The sequence below is a fragment of the Chiloscyllium punctatum genome, unplaced genomic scaffold, assembly GCF_047496795.1.
Source record: "Chiloscyllium punctatum isolate Juve2018m unplaced genomic scaffold, sChiPun1.3 scaffold_818, whole genome shotgun sequence".
In the NCBI taxonomy this organism is placed as follows: domain Eukaryota; kingdom Metazoa; phylum Chordata; class Chondrichthyes; order Orectolobiformes; family Hemiscylliidae; genus Chiloscyllium; species Chiloscyllium punctatum.
Genome location: NW_027310552.1, coordinates 35,699 through 56,219, shown reverse-complemented (window position 1 = coordinate 56,219; position 20,521 = coordinate 35,699). Strand labels below are relative to the sequence as shown.

Here is a 20,521-nt window from a genome sequence, read left to right as displayed (position 1 = left end):
ATACTCAGTTTACAACCCTTCCATAAGATCATATCGCAGCCGTTACGCTGCAGGGAAAGTCGTCCCAGCTTATTCCACCTCGCCCTACGGTCCAAACATTGACGAAATCATTGTCTATATATTGTCATCAATTTCACGTGTCTTTTTTAACGTTTTCAAGATGTCAATTACGCTGGACAACAACGAGCGATTGGAAACAGAAAGGTGAAACGGAGAATGGCTTCAACTTTCAGTGCTGGATGCCACTGCGCCGCAGGGCGGCGACCGCGGCTGGTTTCTGTAGTGTAGTGGTCATCACGTTCGCCTAACACGCGAAAGGTCCCCAGTTCGAAACTGGGCAGAAACTGCTTGGTTCGTCAACTGCAGCCTTTTACATGGACAAGAACGGAGCTTTCTTGCTTGCTTTCCCATCTGCAAACCTGCCTTCGAATTTGCTTGAAAGAATCTGCTCTCGTAGTGAAATGTAAGGCAACTCCATTTAATTACTGTGTAAAGCATTATAAAGTTTTTCTCCAACCTGGTTCTGATGCATATGCCATTCTGTTTGAGAGTGTCCTTGCCGCGTTCTGATCCTTCCACGAAAAGCAGTACCGCATTTGCATTCCTTGCGCAGGCGGCCCGGTTCAAAGGCAGGGAAGAAGCTGCTGCGCAGGTGTCACAGCGCACCACGGATTCCTGAACTTGTCTGTCTGTCAAATGTACCCCAAAGTCGTCTCTGAAAGGCCTCATTTGGAAGCTGTCTGTCGTTATTCAACGCGCGAGAGTTGGTACCAGATTCCTGAATCATATTTTGGGGCAGTTCGCACGTTAGTGGCTCATTCAATCAGCAACAGCAATGAAATAATTTACACTCTCAGAGGAACCTTTGAACCTGTGCTTTCATAGCGCCGCTAATATTAAGGTGCGCCCCGAGATCTAAGCCATGTTGGAACTGAAACGGAGGAATCGACAGAGAGGCTACAGAATGACATCGCATCCATTTGGTTTTCTTTAAATCACTGACGAGCAGGAAAATGTAAAAGGGGAGAGCGAGTGGGGAAGTGAGGCGGTTGCAGCTCTGGTAAAAGTCCTTCTTTGTGATTCACTCCGCAAACAGAGACTTGAAGGTGACTCAGAGGCGTGTGAGCTCTTCACATCGAGATCAGAAAGCACTCAAGGGCAGTTAGCACCTCTTCCGGAGTGGGGGTGGGGTGAGGTAATTACCTTTTGACTTCTGTTACTATGTTCAGAAACTGCCTTTTCGATTGACTTGAACAGAAACTGCATTTCCAATAAGCACCATGGAAGTTAGCAAAATTTATTGAATCGCTTCTCGTCGATTGCCGCACAGGTTTCCGACTCAGTTGGTATCCACGTGGCTCATGTCCAGGAGTGAACATCTCTGCAGCAAATTGCACGGTTAAAGTAAAAGGCACGGAAAGTGGCATCTCGAACCGGCCCCGAGGTCAGAGCATGCTCACAATGTGATCTGTCGTTCTCGGATTGTAATGCGACCTCCGGTTTTAGGGTGGAGAACATTCTTTGGGACCCTTCTTCTGCAAAACAGACACAGTGACTGAATAAATGCTGCACGGTTTGATGTGGAACACGGCCTGCTCAGCTTTGTGCATTTTCCCTGTAGTCAGGTGTGTTTCGTGTTCCGTGTAAACGTGAAAGTCGTCCTGTTTCGAGCAATGTGTGAAATCATTTAGCAAAGCAAGAATCGAAATTGTAGTAATGTCTAGCAGCTCATGGTTATTTGACCGAAGTGTCCAAGTGTCTCTGCTGTCAAGATCGCGTTCGCCTCCCGCGCGGAAAATCGCAAACAGCTCTGCTGTTCCAAAGCGATTTGTGCTTTTACTGGAACCGAATGGAGACTATTGTTTCATCGCTGTTGTGAAACAAAGTCCTGCGGTGACTCGACTCGTCGTTATTTGGTTTTTTGTCCAATGGGAAAATCGTTCCAATGAATTTCGGTGTCATATGTTATTGAATTTCTCCCATTTCCTTCATTTCCGTCCTGGAGACATCAGAAGGAAAAGGTAATCTAATCGAGACTGTGATTGGTGAAATTCACTTTTTATGGCCCGTTCTTATGATGTTCTTTCTATCTCTCTTTTCAGCATTGTCTGGAAAGTGGTGGTGCACTAACGCTGCAGTATGTTTGAAAGAGTAGTTTGGAATTGCCCTGTTGTTAGTTGTGAGATTACTTTATGACTCATGCCCTCGGACTGTGACACATTTAGCATTCATGCATCTCTCTGTCTGAAAATGCATTCGGCATGCCAGTTTTGTTTGTGTTCCGTGAAAAATGCTTTCTGTTTTGCGATTCGCTCAGCACATTACGAGTTAACAGGGTTTCTGAGGTAACTTCGAGCAGCAAAACTCCTCAATTGAGGTCTGGGAAAATTTCACGGAGTATGGTCAGTCGGGGCAAAATTAAGGAAGTCGTTCGTATCTGCAGTGTTTCACAATACTACCTTTCCCGTGAGCAGTCGAACAGACTAAACGATTGTGCCACAGACTGCGATGGAAAACTCCGCTAAAAAGTAATCCTTTAAAGCCAGTGTTAGCAACAAGACGTTATGGGGGTACACGGCGTGGAAACAGATATTTAGGTGTATCTCATCCATGCTCACCACATAACCAAAATTAAACAAGTCCCGTTCCCCAGCATTTGGCCCCAATCCCTCTAAACCCATCCTGTCCAGAAACTCATCCGATTACCTTTGCAATTTTCTGAGTGTAATAGCCTCCTCCACTTCCTCTGGGAGCTCATTCCATACACGCACAACCTTCTGTGTGGGAAATGTGCCTCAGGTCGTTTGTCAATTTCAGCCCACTCACCTTAAACCTATGCTCTCGAGTTTTCAACTCACCCCAATTTGGGTAAAACACAGAAATACTCAGTTTACAACCCTTCCATAAGATCATATCGCAGCCGTTACGCTCCAGGGAAAGTCGTCCCAGCTTATTCCACCTCGCCCTACGGTCCAAACATTGACGAAATCATTGTCTATATATTGTCATCAATTTCACGTGTCTTTTTTAACGTTTTCAAGATGTCAATTACGCTGGACAACAACGAGCAATTGGAAACAGAAAGGTGAAACGGAGAATGGCTTCAACTTTCAGTGCTGGATGCCACTGCGCCGCAGGGCGGCGACCGCGGCTGGTTTCTGTAGTGTAGTGGTCATCACGTTCGCCTAACACGCGAAAGGTCCCCAGTTCGAAACTGGGCAGAAACTGCTTTGTTCGTCAACTGCGGCCTTTTACATGGACAAGAACGGAGCTTTCTTGCTTGCTTTCCCATCTGCAAACCTGCCTTCGAATTTGCTTGAAAGAATCTGCTCTCGTAGTGAAATGTAAGGCAACTCCATTTAATTACTGTGTAAAGCATTATAAAGTTTTTCTCCAACCTGGTTCTGATGCATATGCCATTCTGTTTGAGAGTGTCCTTGCCGCGTTCTGATCCTTCCACGAAAAGCAGTACCGCATTTGCATTCCTTGCGTAGGCGGACCGGTTCAAAGGCAGGTCACAGCGCACCACGGATTCCTGAACTTGTCTGTCTGTCAAATGTACCCCAAAGTCGTCTCTGAAAGGCCTCATTTGGAAGCTGTCTGTCGTTATTCAACGCGCGAGAGTTGGTACCAGATTCCTGAATCATATTTTGGGGCAGTTCGCACGTTAGTGGCTCATTCAATCAGCAACAGCAATGAAATAATTTACACTCTCAGAGGAACCTTTGAACCTGTGCTTTCATAGCGCCGCTAATATTAAGGTGCGCCCCGAGATCTAAGCCATGTTGGAACTGAAACGGAGGAATCGACAGAGAGGCTACAGAATGACATCGCATCCATTTGGTTTTCTTTAAATCACTGACGAGCAGGAAAATGTAAAAGGGGAGAGCGAGTGGGGAAGTGAGGCGGTTGCAGCTCTGGTAAAAGTCCTTCTTTGTGATTCACTCCGCAAACAGAGACTTGAAGGTGACTCAGAGGCGTGTGAGCTCTTCACATCGAGATCAGAAAGCACTCAAGGGCAGTTAGCACCTCTTCCGGAGTGGGGGTGGGGTGAGGTAATTACCTTTTGACTTCTGTTACTATGTTCAGAAACTGCCTTTTCGATTGACTTGAACAGAAACTGCATTTCCAATAAGCACCATGGAAGTTAGCAAAATTTATTGAATCGCTTCTCGTCGATTGCCGCACAGGTTTCCGACTCAGTTGGTATCCACGTGGCTCATGTCCAGGAGTGAACATCTCTGCAGCAAATTGCACGGTTAAAGTAAAAGGCACGGAAAGTGGCATCTCGAACCGGCCCCGAGGTCAGAGCATGCTCACAATGTGATCTGTCGTTCTCGGATTGTAATGCGACCTCCGGTTTTAGGGTGGAGAACATTCTTTGGGACCCTTCTTCTGCAAAACAGACACAGTGACTGAATAAATGCTGCACGGTTTGATGTGGAACACGGCCTGCTCAGCTTTGTGCATTTTCCCTGTAGTCAGGTGTGTTTCGTGTTCCGTGTAAACGTGAAAGTCGTCCTGTTTCGAGCAATGTGTGAAATCATTTAGCAAAGCAAGAATCGAAATTGTAGTAATGTCTAGCAGCTCATGGTTATTTGACCGAAGTGTCCAAGTGTCTCTGCTGTCAAGATCGCGTTCGCCTCCCGCGCGGAAAATCGCAAACAGCTCTGCTGTTCCAAAGCGATTTGTGCTTTTACTGGAACCGAATGGAGACTATTATTTCATCGCTGTTGTGAAACAAAGTCCTGCGGTGACTCGACTCGTCGTTATTTGGTTTTTTGTCCAATGGGAAAATCGTTCCAATGAATTTCGGTGTCATATGTTATTGAATTTCTCCCATTTCCTTCATTTCCGTCCTGGAGACATCAGAAGGAAAAGGTAATCTAATCGAGACTGTGATTGGTGAAATTGACTTTTTATGGCCCGTTCTTATGATGTTCTTTCTATCTCTCTTTTCAGCATTGTCTGGAAAGTGGTGGTGCACTAACGCTGCAGTATGTTTGAAAGAGTAGTTTGGAATTGCCCTGTTGTTAGTTGTGAGATTACTTTATGACTCATGCCCTCGGACTGTGACACATTTAGCATTCATGCATCTCTCTGTCTGAAAATGCATTCGGCATGCCAGTTTTGTTTGTGTTCCGTGAAAAATGCTTTCTGTTTTGCGATTCGCTCAGCACATTACGAGTTAACAGGGTTTCTGAGGTAACTGCGAGCAGCAAAACTCCTCAATTGAGGTCTGGGAAAATTTCACGGAGTATGGTCAGTCGGGGCAAAATTAAGGAAGTCGTTCGTATCTGCAGTGTTTCACAATACTACCTTTCCCGTGAGCAGTCGAACAGACTAAACGATTGTGCCACAGACTGCGATGGAAAACTCCGCTAAAAAGTAATCCTTTAAAGCCAGTGTTAGCAACAAGACGTTATGGGGGTACACGGCGTGGAAACAGATATTTAGGTGTATCTCATCCATGCTCACCACATAACCAAAATTAAACAAGTCCCGTTCCCCAGCATTTGGCCCCAATCCCTCTAAACCCATCCTGTCCAGAAACTCATCCGATTACCTTTGCAATTTTCTGAGTGTAATAGCCTCCTCCACTTCCTCTGGGAGCTCATTCCATACACGCACAACCTTCTGTGTGGGAAATGTGCCTCAGGTCGTTTGTCAATTTCAGCCCACTCACCTTAAACCTATGCTCTCGAGTTTTCAACTCACCCCAATTTGGGTAAAACACAGAAATACTCAGTTTACAACCCTTCCATAAGATCATATCGCAGCCGTTACGCTGCAGGGAAAGTCGTCCCAGCTTATTCCACCTCGCCCTACGGTCCAAACATTGACGAAATCATTGTCTATATATTGTCATCAATTTCACGTGTCTTTTTTAACGTTTTCAAGATGTCAATTACGCTGGACAACAACGAGCAATTGGAAACAGAAAGGTGAAACGGAGAATGGCTTCAACTTTCAGTGCTGGATGCCACTGCGCCGCAGGGCGGCGACCGCGGCTGGTTTCTGTAGTGTAGTGGTCATCACGTTCGCCTAACACGCGAAAGGTCCCCAGTTCGAAACTGGGCAGAAACTGCTTTGTTCGTCAACTGCGGCCTTTTACATGGACAAGAACGGAGCTTTCTTGCTTGCTTTCCCATCTGCAAACCTGCCTTCGAATTTGCTTGAAAGAATCTGCTCTCGTAGTGAAATGTAAGGCAACTCCATTTAATTACTGTGTAAAGCATTATAAAGTTTTTCTCCAACCTGGTTCTGATGCATATGCCATTCTGTTTGAGAGTGTCCTTGCCGCGTTCTGATCCTTCCACGAAAAGCAGTACCGCATTTGCATTCCTTGCGTAGGCGGACCGGTTCAAAGGCAGGTCACAGCGCACCACGGATTCCTGAACTTGTCTGTCTGTCAAATGTACCCCAAAGTCGTCTCTGAAAGGCCTCATTTGGAAGCTGTCTGTCGTTATTCAACGCGCGAGAGTTGGTACCAGATTCCTGAATCATATTTTGGGGCAGTTCGCACGTTAGTGGCTCATTCAATCAGCAACAGCAATGAAATAATTTACACTCTCAGAGGAACCTTTGAACCTGTGCTTTCATAGCGCCGCTAATATTAAGGTGCGCCCCGAGATCTAAGCCATGTTGGAACTGAAACGGAGGAATCGACAGAGAGGCTACAGAATGACATCGCATCCATTTGGTTTTCTTTAAATCACTGACGAGCAGGAAAATGTAAAAGGGGAGAGCGAGTGGGGAAGTGAGGCGGTTGCAGCTCTGGTAAAAGTCCTTCTTTGTGATTCACTCCGCAAACAGAGACTTGAAGGTGACTCAGAGGCGTGTGAGCTCTTCACATCGAGATCAGAAAGCACTCAAGGGCAGTTAGCACCTCTTCCGGAGTGGGGGTGGGGTGAGGTAATTACCTTTTGACTTCTGTTACTATGTTCAGAAACTGCCTTTTCGATTGACTTGAACAGAAACTGCATTTCCAATAAGCACCATGGAAGTTAGCAAAATTTATTGAATCGCTTCTCGTCGATTGCCGCACAGGTTTCCGACTCAGTTGGTATCCACGTGGCTCATGTCCAGGAGTGAACATCTCTGCAGCAAATTGCACGGTTAAAGTAAAAGGCACGGAAAGTGGCATCTCGAACCGGCCCCGAGGTCAGAGCATGCTCACAATGTGATCTGTCGTTCTCGGATTGTAATGCGACCTCCGGTTTTAGGGTGGAGAACATTCTTTGGGACCCTTCTTCTGCAAAACAGACACAGTGACTGAATAAATGCTGCACGGTTTGATGTGGAACACGGCCTGCTCAGCTTTGTGCATTTTCCCTGTAGTCAGGTGTGTTTCGTGTTCCGTGTAAACGTGAAAGTCGTCCTGTTTCGAGCAATGTGTGAAATCATTTAGCAAAGCAAGAATCGAAATTGTAGTAATGTCTAGCAGCTCATGGTTATTTGACCGAAGTGTCCAAGTGTCTCTGCTGTCAAGATCGCGTTCGCCTCCCGCGCGGAAAATCGCAAACAGCTCTGCTGTTCCAAAGCGATTTGTGCTTTTACTGGAACCGAATGGAGACTATTATTTCATCGCTGTTGTGAAACAAAGTCCTGCGGTGACTCGACTCGTCGTTATTTGGTTTTTTGTCCAATGGGAAAATCGTTCCAATGAATTTCGGTGTCATATGTTATTGAATTTCTCCCATTTCCTTCATTTCCGTCCTGGAGACATCAGAAGGAAAAGGTAATCTAATCGAGACTGTGATTGGTGAAATTCACTTTTTATGGCCCGTTCTTATGATGTTCTTTCTATCTCTCTTTTCAGCATTGTCTGGAAAGTGGTGGTGCACTAACGCTGCAGTATGTTTGAAAGAGTAGTTTGGAATTGCCCTGTTGTTAGTTGTGAGATTACTTTATGACTCATGCCCTCGGACTGTGACACATTTAGCATTCATGCATCTCTCTGTCTGAAAATGCATTCGGCATGCCAGTTTTGTTTGTGTTCCGTGAAAAATGCTTTCTGTTTTGCGATTCGCTCAGCACATTACGAGTTAACAGGGTTTCTGAGGTAACTTCGAGCAGCAAAACTCCTCAATTGAGGTCTGGGAAAATTTCACGGAGTATGGTCAGTCGGGGCAAAATTAAGGAAGTCGTTCGTATCTGCAGTGTTTCACAATACTACCTTTCCCGTGAGCAGTCGAACAGACTAAACGATTGTGCCACAGACTGCGATGGAAAACTCCGCTAAAAAGTAATCCTTTAAAGCCAGTGTTAGCAACAAGACGTTATGGGGGTACACGGCGTGGAAACAGATATTTAGGTGTATCTCATCCATGCTCACCACATAACCAAAATTAAACAAGTCCCGTTCCCCAGCATTTGGCCCCAATCCCTCTAAACCCATCCTGTCCAGAAACTCATCCGATTACCTTTGCAATTTTCTGAGTGTAATAGCCTCCTCCACTTCCTCTGGGAGCTCATTCCATACACGCACAACCTTCTGTGTGGGAAATGTGCCTCAGGTCGTTTGTCAATTTCAGCCCACTCACCTTAAACCTATGCTCTCGAGTTTTCAACTCACCCCAATTTGGGTAAAACACAGAAATACTCAGTTTACAACCCTTCCATAAGATCATATCGCAGCCGTTACGCTGCAGGGAAAGTCGTCCCAGCTTATTCCACCTCGCCCTACGGTCCAAACATTGACGAAATCATTGTCTATATATTGTCATCAATTTCACGTGTCTTTTTTAACGTTTTCAAGATGTCAATTACGCTGGACAACAACGAGCAATTGGAAACAGAAAGGTGAAACGGAGAATGGCTTCAACTTTCAGTGCTGGATGCCACTGCGCCGCAGGGCGGCGACCGCGGCTGGTTTCTGTAGTGTAGTGGTCATCACGTTCGCCTAACACGCGAAAGGTCCCCAGTTCGAAACTGGGCAGAAACTGCTTTGTTCGTCAACTGCGGCCTTTTACATGGACAAGAACGGAGCTTTCTTGCTTGCTTTCCCATCTGCAAACCTGCCTTCGAATTTGCTTGAAAGAATCTGCTCTCGTAGTGAAATGTAAGGCAACTCCATTTAATTACTGTGTAAAGCATTATAAAGTTTTTCTCCAACCTGGTTCTGATGCATATGCCATTCTGTTTGAGAGTGTCCTTGCCGCGTTCTGATCCTTCCACGAAAAGCAGTACCGCATTTGCATTCCTTGCGTAGGCGGACCGGTTCAAAGGCAGGTCACAGCGCACCACGGATTCCTGAACTTGTCTGTCTGTCAAATGTACCCCAAAGTCGTCTCTGAAAGGCCTCATTTGGAAGCTGTCTGTCGTTATTCAACGCGCGAGAGTTGGTACCAGATTCCTGAATCATATTTTGGGGCAGTTCGCACGTTAGTGGCTCATTCAATCAGCAACAGCAATGAAATAATTTACACTCTCAGAGGAACCTTTGAACCTGTGCTTTCATAGCGCCGCTAATATTAAGGTGCGCCCCGAGATCTAAGCCATGTTGGAACTGAAACGGAGGAATCGACAGAGAGGCTACAGAATGACATCGCATCCATTTGGTTTTCTTTAAATCACTGACGAGCAGGAAAATGTAAAAGGGGAGAGCGAGTGGGGAAGTGAGGCGGTTGCAGCTCTGGTAAAAGTCCTTCTTTGTGATTCACTCCGCAAACAGAGACTTGAAGGTGACTCAGAGGCGTGTGAGCTCTTCACATCGAGATCAGAAAGCACTCAAGGGCAGTTAGCACCTCTTCCGGAGTGGGGGTGGGGTGAGGTAATTACCTTTTGACTTCTGTTACTATGTTCAGAAACTGCCTTTTCGATTGACTTGAACAGAAACTGCATTTCCAATAAGCACCATGGAAGTTAGCAAAATTTATTGAATCGCTTCTCGTCGATTGCCGCACAGGTTTCCGACTCAGTTGGTATCCACGTGGCTCATGTCCAGGAGTGAACATCTCTGCAGCAAATTGCACGGTTAAAGTAAAAGGCACGGAAAGTGGCATCTCGAACCGGCCCCGAGGTCAGAGCATGCTCACAATGTGATCTGTCGTTCTCGGATTGTAATGCGACCTCCGGTTTTAGGGTGGAGAACATTCTTTGGGACCCTTCTTCTGCAAAACAGACACAGTGACTGAATAAATGCTGCACGGTTTGATGTGGAACACGGCCTGCTCAGCTTTGTGCATTTTCCCTGTAGTCAGGTGTGTTTCGTGTTCCGTGTAAACGTGAAAGTCGTCCTGTTTCGAGCAATGTGTGAAATCATTTAGCAAAGCAAGAATCGAAATTGTAGTAATGTCTAGCAGCTCATGGTTATTTGACCGAAGTGTCCAAGTGTCTCTGCTGTCAAGATCGCGTTCGCCTCCCGCGCGGAAAATCGCAAACAGCTCTGCTGTTCCAAAGCGATTTGTGCTTTTACTGGAACCGAATGGAGACTATTATTTCATCGCTGTTGTGAAACAAAGTCCTGCGGTGACTCGACTCGTCGTTATTTGGTTTTTTGTCCAATGGGAAAATCGTTCCAATGAATTTCGGTGTCATATGTTATTGAATTTCTCCCATTTCCTTCATTTCCGTCCTGGAGACATCAGAAGGAAAAGGTAATCTAATCGAGACTGTGATTGGTGAAATTCACTTTTTATGGCCCGTTCTTATGATGTTCTTTCTATCTCTCTTTTCAGCATTGTCTGGAAAGTGGTGGTGCACTAACGCTGCAGTATGTTTGAAAGAGTAGTTTGGAATTGCCCTGTTGTTAGTTGTGAGATTACTTTATGACTCATGCCCTCGGACTGTGACACATTTAGCATTCATGCATCTCTCTGTCTGAAAATGCATTCGGCATGCCAGTTTTGTTTGTGTTCCGTGAAAAATGCTTTCTGTTTTGCGATTCGCTCAGCACATTACGAGTTAACAGGGTTTCTGAGGTAACTTCGAGCAGCAAAACTCCTCAATTGAGGTCTGGGAAAATTTCACGGAGTATGGTCAGTCGGGGCAAAATTAAGGAAGTCGTTCGTATCTGCAGTGTTTCACAATACTACCTTTCCCGTGAGCAGTCGAACAGACTAAACGATTGTGCCACAGACTGCGATGGAAAACTCCGCTAAAAAGTAATCCTTTAAAGCCAGTGTTAGCAACAAGACGTTATGGGGGTACACGGCGTGGAAACAGATATTTAGGTGTATCTCATCCATGCTCACCACATAACCAAAATTAAACAAGTCCCGTTCCCCAGCATTTGGCCCCAATCCCTCTAAACCCATCCTGTCCAGAAACTCATCCGATTACCTTTGCAATTTTCTGAGTGTAATAGCCTCCTCCACTTCCTCTGGGAGCTCATTCCATACACGCACAACCTTCTGTGTGGGAAATGTGCCTCAGGTCGTTTGTCAATTTCAGCCCACTCACCTTAAACCTATGCTCTCGAGTTTTCAACTCACCCCAATTTGGGTAAAACACAGAAATACTCAGTTTACAACCCTTCCATAAGATCATATCGCAGCCGTTACGCTGCAGGGAAAGTCGTCCCAGCTTATTCCACCTCGCCCTACGGTCCAAACATTGACGAAATCATTGTCTATATATTGTCATCAATTTCACGTGTCTTTTTTAACGTTTTCAAGATGTCAATTACGCTGGACAACAACGAGCAATTGGAAACAGAAAGGTGAAACGGAGAATGGCTTCAACTTTCAGTGCTGGATGCCACTGCGCCGCAGGGCGGCGACCGCGGCTGGTTTCTGTAGTGTAGTGGTCATCACGTTCGCCTAACACGCGAAAGGTCCCCAGTTCGAAACTGGGCAGAAACTGCTTTGTTCGTCAACTGCGGCCTTTTACATGGACAAGAACGGAGCTTTCTTGCTTGCTTTCCCATCTGCAAACCTGCCTTCGAATTTGCTTGAAAGAATCTGCTCTCGTAGTGAAATGTAAGGCAACTCCATTTAATTACTGTGTAAAGCATTATAAAGTTTTTCTCCAACCTGGTTCTGATGCATATGCCATTCTGTTTGAGAGTGTCCTTGCCGCGTTCTGATCCTTCCACGAAAAGCAGTACCGCATTTGCATTCCTTGCGCAGGCGGCCCGGTTCAAAGGCAGGGAAGAAGCTGCTGCGCAGGTGTCACAGCGCACCACGGATTCCTGAACTTGTCTGTCTGTCAAATGTACCCCAAAGTCGTCTCTGAAAGGCCTCATTTGGAAGCTGTCTGTCGTTATTCAACGCGCGAGAGTTGGTACCAGATTCCTGAATCATATTTTGGGGCAGTTCGCACGTTAGTGGCTCATTCAATCAGCAACAGCAATGAAATAATTTACACTCTCAGAGGAACCTTTGAACCTGTGCTTTCATAGCGCCGCTAATATTAAGGTGCGCCCCGAGATCTAAGCCATGTTGGAACTGAAACGGAGGAATCGACAGAGAGGCTACAGAATGACATCGCATCCATTTGGTTTTCTTTAAATCACTGACGAGCAGGAAAATGTAAAAGGGGAGAGCGAGTGGGGAAGTGAGGCGGTTGCAGCTCTGGTAAAAGTCCTTCTTTGTGATTCACTCCGCAAACAGAGACTTGAAGGTGACTCAGAGGCGTGTGAGCTCTTCACATCGAGATCAGAAAGCACTCAAGGGCAGTTAGCACCTCTTCCGGAGTGGGGGTGGGGTGAGGTAATTACCTTTTGACTTCTGTTACTATGTTCAGAAACTGCCTTTTCGATTGACTTGAACAGAAACTGCATTTCCAATAAGCACCATGGAAGTTAGCAAAATTTATTGAATCGCTTCTCGTCGATTGCCGCACAGGTTTCCGACTCAGTTGGTATCCACGTGGCTCATGTCCAGGAGTGAACATCTCTGCAGCAAATTGCACGGTTAAAGTAAAAGGCACGGAAAGTGGCATCTCGAACCGGCCCCGAGGTCAGAGCATGCTCACAATGTGATCTGTCGTTCTCGGATTGTAATGCGACCTCCGGTTTTAGGGTGGAGAACATTCTTTGGGACCCTTCTTCTGCAAAACAGACACAGTGACTGAATAAATGCTGCACGGTTTGATGTGGAACACGGCCTGCTCAGCTTTGTGCATTTTCCCTGTAGTCAGGTGTGTTTCGTGTTCCGTGTAAACGTGAAAGTCGTCCTGTTTCGAGCAATGTGTGAAATCATTTAGCAAAGCAAGAATCGAAATTGTAGTAATGTCTAGCAGCTCATGGTTATTTGACCGAAGTGTCCAAGTGTCTCTGCTGTCAAGATCGCGTTCGCCTCCCGCGCGGAAAATCGCAAACAGCTCTGCTGTTCCAAAGCGATTTGTGCTTTTACTGGAACCGAATGGAGACTATTGTTTCATCGCTGTTGTGAAACAAAGTCCTGCGGTGACTCGACTCGTCGTTATTTGGTTTTTTGTCCAATGGGAAAATCGTTCCAATGAATTTCGGTGTCATATGTTATTGAATTTCTCCCATTTCCTTCATTTCCGTCCTGGAGACATCAGAAGGAAAAGGTAATCTAATCGAGACTGTGATTGGTGAAATTCACTTTTTATGGCCCGTTCTTATGATGTTCTTTCTATCTCTCTTTTCAGCATTGTCTGGAAAGTGGTGGTGCACTAACGCTGCAGTATGTTTGAAAGAGTAGTTTGGAATTGCCCTGTTGTTAGTTGTGAGATTACTTTATGACTCATGCCCTCGGACTGTGACACATTTAGCATTCATGCATCTCTCTGTCTGAAAATGCATTCGGCATGCCAGTTTTGTTTGTGTTCCGTGAAAAATGCTTTCTGTTTTGCGATTCGCTCAGCACATTACGAGTTAACAGGGTTTCTGAGGTAACTTCGAGCAGCAAAACTCCTCAATTGAGGTCTGGGAAAATTTCACGGAGTATGGTCAGTCGGGGCAAAATTAAGGAAGTCGTTCGTATCTGCAGTGTTTCACAATACTACCTTTCCCGTGAGCAGTCGAACAGACTAAACGATTGTGCCACAGACTGCGATGGAAAACTCCGCTAAAAAGTAATCCTTTAAAGCCAGTGTTAGCAACAAGACGTTATGGGGGTACACGGCGTGGAAACAGATATTTAGGTGTATCTCATCCATGCTCACCACATAACCAAAATTAAACAAGTCCCGTTCCCCAGCATTTGGCCCCAATCCCTCTAAACCCATCCTGTCCAGAAACTCATCCGATTACCTTTGCAATTTTCTGAGTGTAATAGCCTCCTCCACTTCCTCTGGGAGCTCATTCCATACACGCACAACCTTCTGTGTGGGAAATGTGCCTCAGGTCGTTTGTCAATTTCAGCCCACTCACCTTAAACCTATGCTCTCGAGTTTTCAACTCACCCCAATTTGGGTAAAACACAGAAATACTCAGTTTACAACCCTTCCATAAGATCATATCGCAGCCGTTACGCTGCAGGGAAAGTCGTCCCAGCTTATTCCACCTCGCCCTACGGTCCAAACATTGACGAAATCATTGTCTATATATTGTCATCAATTTCACGTGTCTTTTTTAACGTTTTCAAGATGTCAATTACGCTGGACAACAACGAGCAATTGGAAACAGAAAGGTGAAACGGAGAATGGCTTCAACTTTCAGTGCTGGATGCCACTGCGCCGCAGGGCGGCGACCGCGGCTGGTTTCTGTAGTGTAGTGGTCATCACGTTCGCCTAACACGCGAAAGGTCCCCAGTTCGAAACTGGGCAGAAACTGCTTTGTTCGTCAACTGCGGCCTTTTACATGGACAAGAACGGAGCTTTCTTGCTTGCTTTCCCATCTGCAAACCTGCCTTCGAATTTGCTTGAAAGAATCTGCTCTCGTAGTGAAATGTAAGGCAACTCCATTTAATTACTGTGTAAAGCATTATAAAGTTTTTCTCCAACCTGGTTCTGATGCATATGCCATTCTGTTTGAGAGTGTCCTTGCCGCGTTCTGATCCTTCCACGAAAAGCAGTACCGCATTTGCATTCCTTGCGTAGGCGGACCGGTTCAAAGGCAGGTCACAGCGCACCACGGATTCCTGAACTTGTCTGTCTGTCAAATGTACCCCAAAGTCGTCTCTGAAAGGCCTCATTTGGAAGCTGTCTGTCGTTATTCAACGCGCGAGAGTTGGTACCAGATTCCTGAATCATATTTTGGGGCAGTTCGCACGTTAGTGGCTCATTCAATCAGCAACAGCAATGAAATAATTTACACTCTCAGAGGAACCTTTGAACCTGTGCTTTCATAGCGCCGCTAATATTAAGGTGCGCCCCGAGATCTAAGCCATGTTGGAACTGAAACGGAGGAATCGACAGAGAGGCTACAGAATGACATCGCATCCATTTGGTTTTCTTTAAATCACTGACGAGCAGGAAAATGTAAAAGGGGAGAGCGAGTGGGGAAGTGAGGCGGTTGCAGCTCTGGTAAAAGTCCTTCTTTGTGATTCACTCCGCAAACAGAGACTTGAAGGTGACTCAGAGGCGTGTGAGCTCTTCACATCGAGATCAGAAAGCACTCAAGGGCAGTTAGCACCTCTTCCGGAGTGGGGGTGGGGTGAGGTAATTACCTTTTGACTTCTGTTACTATGTTCAGAAACTGCCTTTTCGATTGACTTGAACAGAAACTGCATTTCCAATAAGCACCATGGAAGTTAGCAAAATTTATTGAATCGCTTCTCGTCGATTGCCGCACAGGTTTCCGACTCAGTTGGTATCCACGTGGCTCATGTCCAGGAGTGAACATCTCTGCAGCAAATTGCACGGTTAAAGTAAAAGGCACGGAAAGTGGCATCTCGAACCGGCCCCGAGGTCAGAGCATGCTCACAATGTGATCTGTCGTTCTCGGATTGTAATGCGACCTCCGGTTTTAGGGTGGAGAACATTCTTTGGGACCCTTCTTCTGCAAAACAGACACAGTGACTGAATAAATGCTGCACGGTTTGATGTGGAACACGGCCTGCTCAGCTTTGTGCATTTTCCCTGTAGTCAGGTGTGTTTCGTGTTCCGTGTAAACGTGAAAGTCGTCCTGTTTCGAGCAATGTGTGAAATCATTTAGCAAAGCAAGAATCGAAATTGTAGTAATGTCTAGCAGCTCATGGTTATTTGACCGAAGTGTCCAAGTGTCTCTGCTGTCAAGATCGCGTTCGCCTCCCGCGCGGAAAATCGCAAACAGCTCTGCTGTTCCAAAGCGATTTGTGCTTTTACTGGAACCGAATGGAGACTATTATTTCATCGCTGTTGTGAAACAAAGTCCTGCGGTGACTCGACTCGTCGTTATTTGGTTTTTTGTCCAATGGGAAAATCGTTCCAATGAATTTCGGTGTCATATGTTATTGAATTTCTCCCATTTCCTTCATTTCCGTCCTGGAGACATCAGAAGGAAAAGGTAATCTAATCGAGACTGTGATTGGTGAAATTCACTTTTTATGGCCCGTTCTTATGATGTTCTTTCTATCTCTCTTTTCAGCATTGTCTGGAAAGTGGTGGTGCACTAACGCTGCAGTATGTTTGAAAGAGTAGTTTGGAATTGCCCTGTTGTTAGTTGTGAGATTACTTTATGACTCATGCCCTCGGACTGTGACACATTTAGCATTCATGCATCTCTCTGTCTGAAAATGCATTCGGCATGCCAGTTTTGTTTGTGTTCCGTGAAAAATGCTTTCTGTTTTGCGATTCGCTCAGCACATTACGAGTTAACAGGGTTTCTGAGGTAACTTCGAGCAGCAAAACTCCTCAATTGAGGTCTGGGAAAATTTCACGGAGTATGGTCAGTCGGGGCAAAATTAAGGAAGTCGTTCGTATCTGCAGTGTTTCACAATACTACCTTTCCCGTGAGCAGTCGAACAGACTAAACGATTGTGCCACAGACTGCGATGGAAAACTCCGCTAAAAAGTAATCCTTTAAAGCCAGTGTTAGCAACAAGACGTTATGGGGGTACACGGCGTGGAAACAGATATTTAGGTGTATCTCATCCATGCTCACCACATAACCAAAATTAAACAAGTCCCGTTCCCCAGCATTTGGCCCCAATCCCTCTAAACCCATCCTGTCCAGAAACTCATCCGATTACCTTTGCAATTTTCTGAGTGTAATAGCCTCCTCCACTTCCTCTGGGAGCTCATTCCATACACGCACAACCTTCTGTGTGGGAAATGTGCCTCAGGTCGTTTGTCAATTTCAGCCCACTCACCTTAAACCTATGCTCTCGAGTTTTCAACTCACCCCAATTTGGGTAAAACACAGAAATACTCAGTTTACAACCCTTCCATAAGATCATATCGCAGCCGTTACGCTCCAGGGAAAGTCGTCCCAGCTTATTCCACCTCGCCCTACGGTCCAAACATTGACGAAATCATTGTCTATATATTGTCATCAATTTCACGTGTCTTTTTTAACGTTTTCAAGATGTCAATTACGCTGGACAACAACGAGCAATTGGAAACAGAAAGGTGAAACGGAGAATGGCTTCAACTTTCAGTGCTGGATGCCACTGCGCCGCAGGGCGGCGACCGCGGCTGGTTTCTGTAGTGTAGTGGTCATCACGTTCGCCTAACACGCGAAAGGTCCCCAGTTCGAAACTGGGCAGAAACTGCTTTGTTCGTCAACTGCGGCCTTTTACATGGACAAGAACGGAGCTTTCTTGCTTGCTTTCCCATCTGCAAACCTGCCTTCGAATTTGCTTGAAAGAATCTGCTCTCGTAGTGAAATGTAAGGCAACTCCATTTAATTACTGTGTAAAGCATTATAAAGTTTTTCTCCAACCTGGTTCTGATGCATATGCCATTCTGTTTGAGAGTGTCCTTGCCGCGTTCTGATCCTTCCACGAAAAGCAGTACCGCATTTGCATTCCTTGCGTAGGCGGACCGGTTCAAAGGCAGGTCACAGCGCACCACGGATTCCTGAACTTGTCTGTCTGTCAAATGTACCCCAAAGTCGTCTCTGAAAGGCCTCATTTGGAAGCTGTCTGTCGTTATTCAACGCGCGAGAGTTGGTACCAGATTCCTGAATCATATTTTGGGGCAGTTCGCACTATAGTGGCTCATTCAATCAGCAACAGCAATGAAATAATTTACACTCTCAGAGGAACCTTTGAACCTGTGCTTTCATAGCGCCGCTAATATTAAGGTGCGCCCCGAGATCTAAGCCATGTTGGAACTGAAACGGAGGAATCGACAGAGAGGCTACAGAATGACATCGCATCCATTTGGTTTTCTTTAAATCACTGACGAGCAGGAAAATGTAAAAGGGGAGAGCGAGTGGGGAAGTGAGGCGGTTGCAGCTCTGGTAAAAGTCCTTCTTTGTGATTCACTCCGCAAACAGAGACTTGAAGGTGACTCAGAGGCGTGTGAGCTCTTCACATCGAGATCAGAAAGCACTCAAGGGCAGTTAGCACCTCTTCCGGAGTGGGGGTGGGGTGAGGTAATTACCTTTTGACTTCTGTTACTATGTTCAGAAACTGCCTTTTCGATTGACTTGAACAGAAACTGCATTTCCAATAAGCACCATGGAAGTTAGCAAAATTTATTGAATCGCTTCTCGTCGATTGCCGCACAGGTTTCCGACTCAGTTGGTATCCACGTGGCTCATGTCCAGGAGTGAACATCTCTGCAGCAAATTGCACGGTTAAAGTAAAAGGCACGGAAAGTGGCATCTCGAACCGGCCCCGAGGTCAGAGCATGCTCACAATGTGATCTGTCGTTCTCGGATTGTAATGCGACCTCCGGTTTTAGGGTGGAGAACATTCTTTGGGACCCTTCTTCTGCAAAACAGACACAGTGACTGAATAAATGCTGCACGGTTTGATGTGGAACACGGCCTGCTCAGCTTTGTGCATTTTCCCTGTAGTCAGGTGTGTTTCGTGTTCCGTGTAAACGTGAAAGTCGTCCTGTTTCGAGCAATGTGTGAAATCATTTAGCAAAGCAAGAATCGAAATTGTAGTAATGTCTAGCAGCTCATGGTTATTTGACCGAAGTGTCCAAGTGTCTCTGCTGTCAAGATCGCGTTCGCCTCCCGCGCGGAAAATCGCAAACAGCTCTGCTGTTCCAAAGCGATTTGTGCTTTTACTGGAACCGAATGGAGACTATTATTTCATCGCTGTTGTGAAACAAAGTCCTGCGGTGACTCGACTCGTCGTTATTTGGTTTTTTGTCCAATGGGAAAATCGTTCCAATGAATTTCGGTGTCATATGTTATTGAATTTCTCCCATTTCCTTCATTTCCGTCCTGGAGACATCAGAAGGAAAAGGTAATCTAATCGAGACTGTGATTGGTGAAATTGACTTTTTATGGCCCGTTCTTATGATGTTCTTTCTATCTCTCTTTTCAGCATTGTCTGGAAAGTGGTGGTGCACTAACGCTGCAGTATGTTTGAAAGAGTAGTTTGGAATTGCCCTGTTGTTAGTTGTGAGATTACTTTATGACTCATGCCCTCGGACTGTGACACATTTAGCATTCATGCATCTCTCTGTCTGAAAATGCATTCGGCATGCCAGTTTTGTTTGTGTTCCGTGAAAAATGCTTTCTGTTTTGCGATTCGCTCAGCACATTACGAGTTAACAGGGTTTCTGAGGTAACTGCGAGCAGCAAAACTCCTCAATTGAGGTCTGGGAAAATTTCACGGAGTATGGTCAGTCGGGGCAAAATTAAGGAAGTCGTTCGTATCTGCAGTGTTTCACAATACTACCTTTCCCGTGAGCAGTCGAACAGACTAAACGATTGTGCCACAGACTGCGATGGAAAACTCCGCTAAAAAGTAATCCTTTAAAGCCAGTGTTAGCAACAAGACGTTATGGGGGTACACGGCGTGGAAACAGATATTTAGGTGTATCTCATCCATGCTCACCACATAACCAAAATTAAACAAGTCCCGTTCCCCAGCATTTGGCCCCAATCCCTCTAAACCCATCCTGTCCAGAAACTCATCCGATTACCTTTGCAATTTTCTGAGTGTAATAGCCTCCTCCACTTCCTCTGGGAGCTCATTCCATACACGCACAACCTTCTGTGTGGGAAATGTGCCTCAGGTCGTTTGTCAATTTCAGCCCACTCACCTTAAACCTATGCTCTCGAGTTTTCAACTCACCCCAATTTGGGTAAAACACAGAAATACTCAGTTTACAACCCTTCCATAAGATCATATCGCAGCCGTTACGCTGCAGGGAAAGTCGTCCCAGCTTATTCCACCTCGCCCTACGGTCCAAACATTGACGAAATCATTGTCTATATATTGTCATCAATTTCACGTGTCTTTTTTAACGTTTTCAAGATGTCAATTACGCTGGACAACAACGAGCAATTGGAAACAGAAAGGTGAAACGGAGAATGGCTTCAACTTTCAGTGCTGGATGCCACTGCGCCGCAGGGCGGCGACCGCGGCTGGTTTCTGTAGTGTAGTGGTCATCACGTTCGCCTAACACGCGAAAGGTCCCCAGTTCGAAACTGGGCAGAAACTGCTTTGTTCGTCAACTGCGGCCTTTTACATGGACAAGAACGGAGCTTTCTTGCTTGCTTTCCCATCTGCAAACCTGCCTTCGAATTTGCTTGAAAGAATCTGCTCTCGTAGTG

The 20,521-nt window shown here is 45.8% G+C and overlaps 8 non-coding genes across 8 annotated transcripts; all 8 read left to right on the top strand.

Annotated features, from left to right (window-relative positions):
• Positions 1 to 273: 273 nt before the first annotated feature.
• On the top strand, positions 274 to 346 carry trnav-aac (transfer RNA valine (anticodon AAC)). The gene has a single exon. It is a non-coding gene; the product is annotated as a tRNA-Val (tRNA).
• Positions 347 to 3,154: 2,808 nt separating this feature from the next.
• Positions 3,155 to 3,227, top strand: trnav-aac (transfer RNA valine (anticodon AAC)). Its single transcript has one exon. It is a non-coding gene; the product is annotated as a tRNA-Val (tRNA).
• A 2,787-nt stretch (positions 3,228 to 6,014) lies between these two features.
• trnav-aac (transfer RNA valine (anticodon AAC)) lies at positions 6,015 to 6,087 on the top strand. The gene has a single exon. It is a non-coding gene; the product is annotated as a tRNA-Val (tRNA).
• Positions 6,088 to 8,874: 2,787 nt separating this feature from the next.
• Positions 8,875 to 8,947, top strand: trnav-aac (transfer RNA valine (anticodon AAC)). The gene has a single exon. It is a non-coding gene; the product is annotated as a tRNA-Val (tRNA).
• A 2,787-nt stretch (positions 8,948 to 11,734) lies between these two features.
• On the top strand, positions 11,735 to 11,807 carry trnav-aac (transfer RNA valine (anticodon AAC)). The gene has a single exon. It is a non-coding gene; the product is annotated as a tRNA-Val (tRNA).
• A 2,808-nt stretch (positions 11,808 to 14,615) lies between these two features.
• trnav-aac (transfer RNA valine (anticodon AAC)) lies at positions 14,616 to 14,688 on the top strand. Its single transcript has one exon. It is a non-coding gene; the product is annotated as a tRNA-Val (tRNA).
• A 2,787-nt stretch (positions 14,689 to 17,475) lies between these two features.
• Positions 17,476 to 17,548, top strand: trnav-aac (transfer RNA valine (anticodon AAC)). The gene has a single exon. It is a non-coding gene; the product is annotated as a tRNA-Val (tRNA).
• A 2,787-nt stretch (positions 17,549 to 20,335) lies between these two features.
• On the top strand, positions 20,336 to 20,408 carry trnav-aac (transfer RNA valine (anticodon AAC)). Its single transcript has one exon. It is a non-coding gene; the product is annotated as a tRNA-Val (tRNA).
• The last annotated feature ends 113 nt before the right edge of the window (positions 20,409 to 20,521 follow it).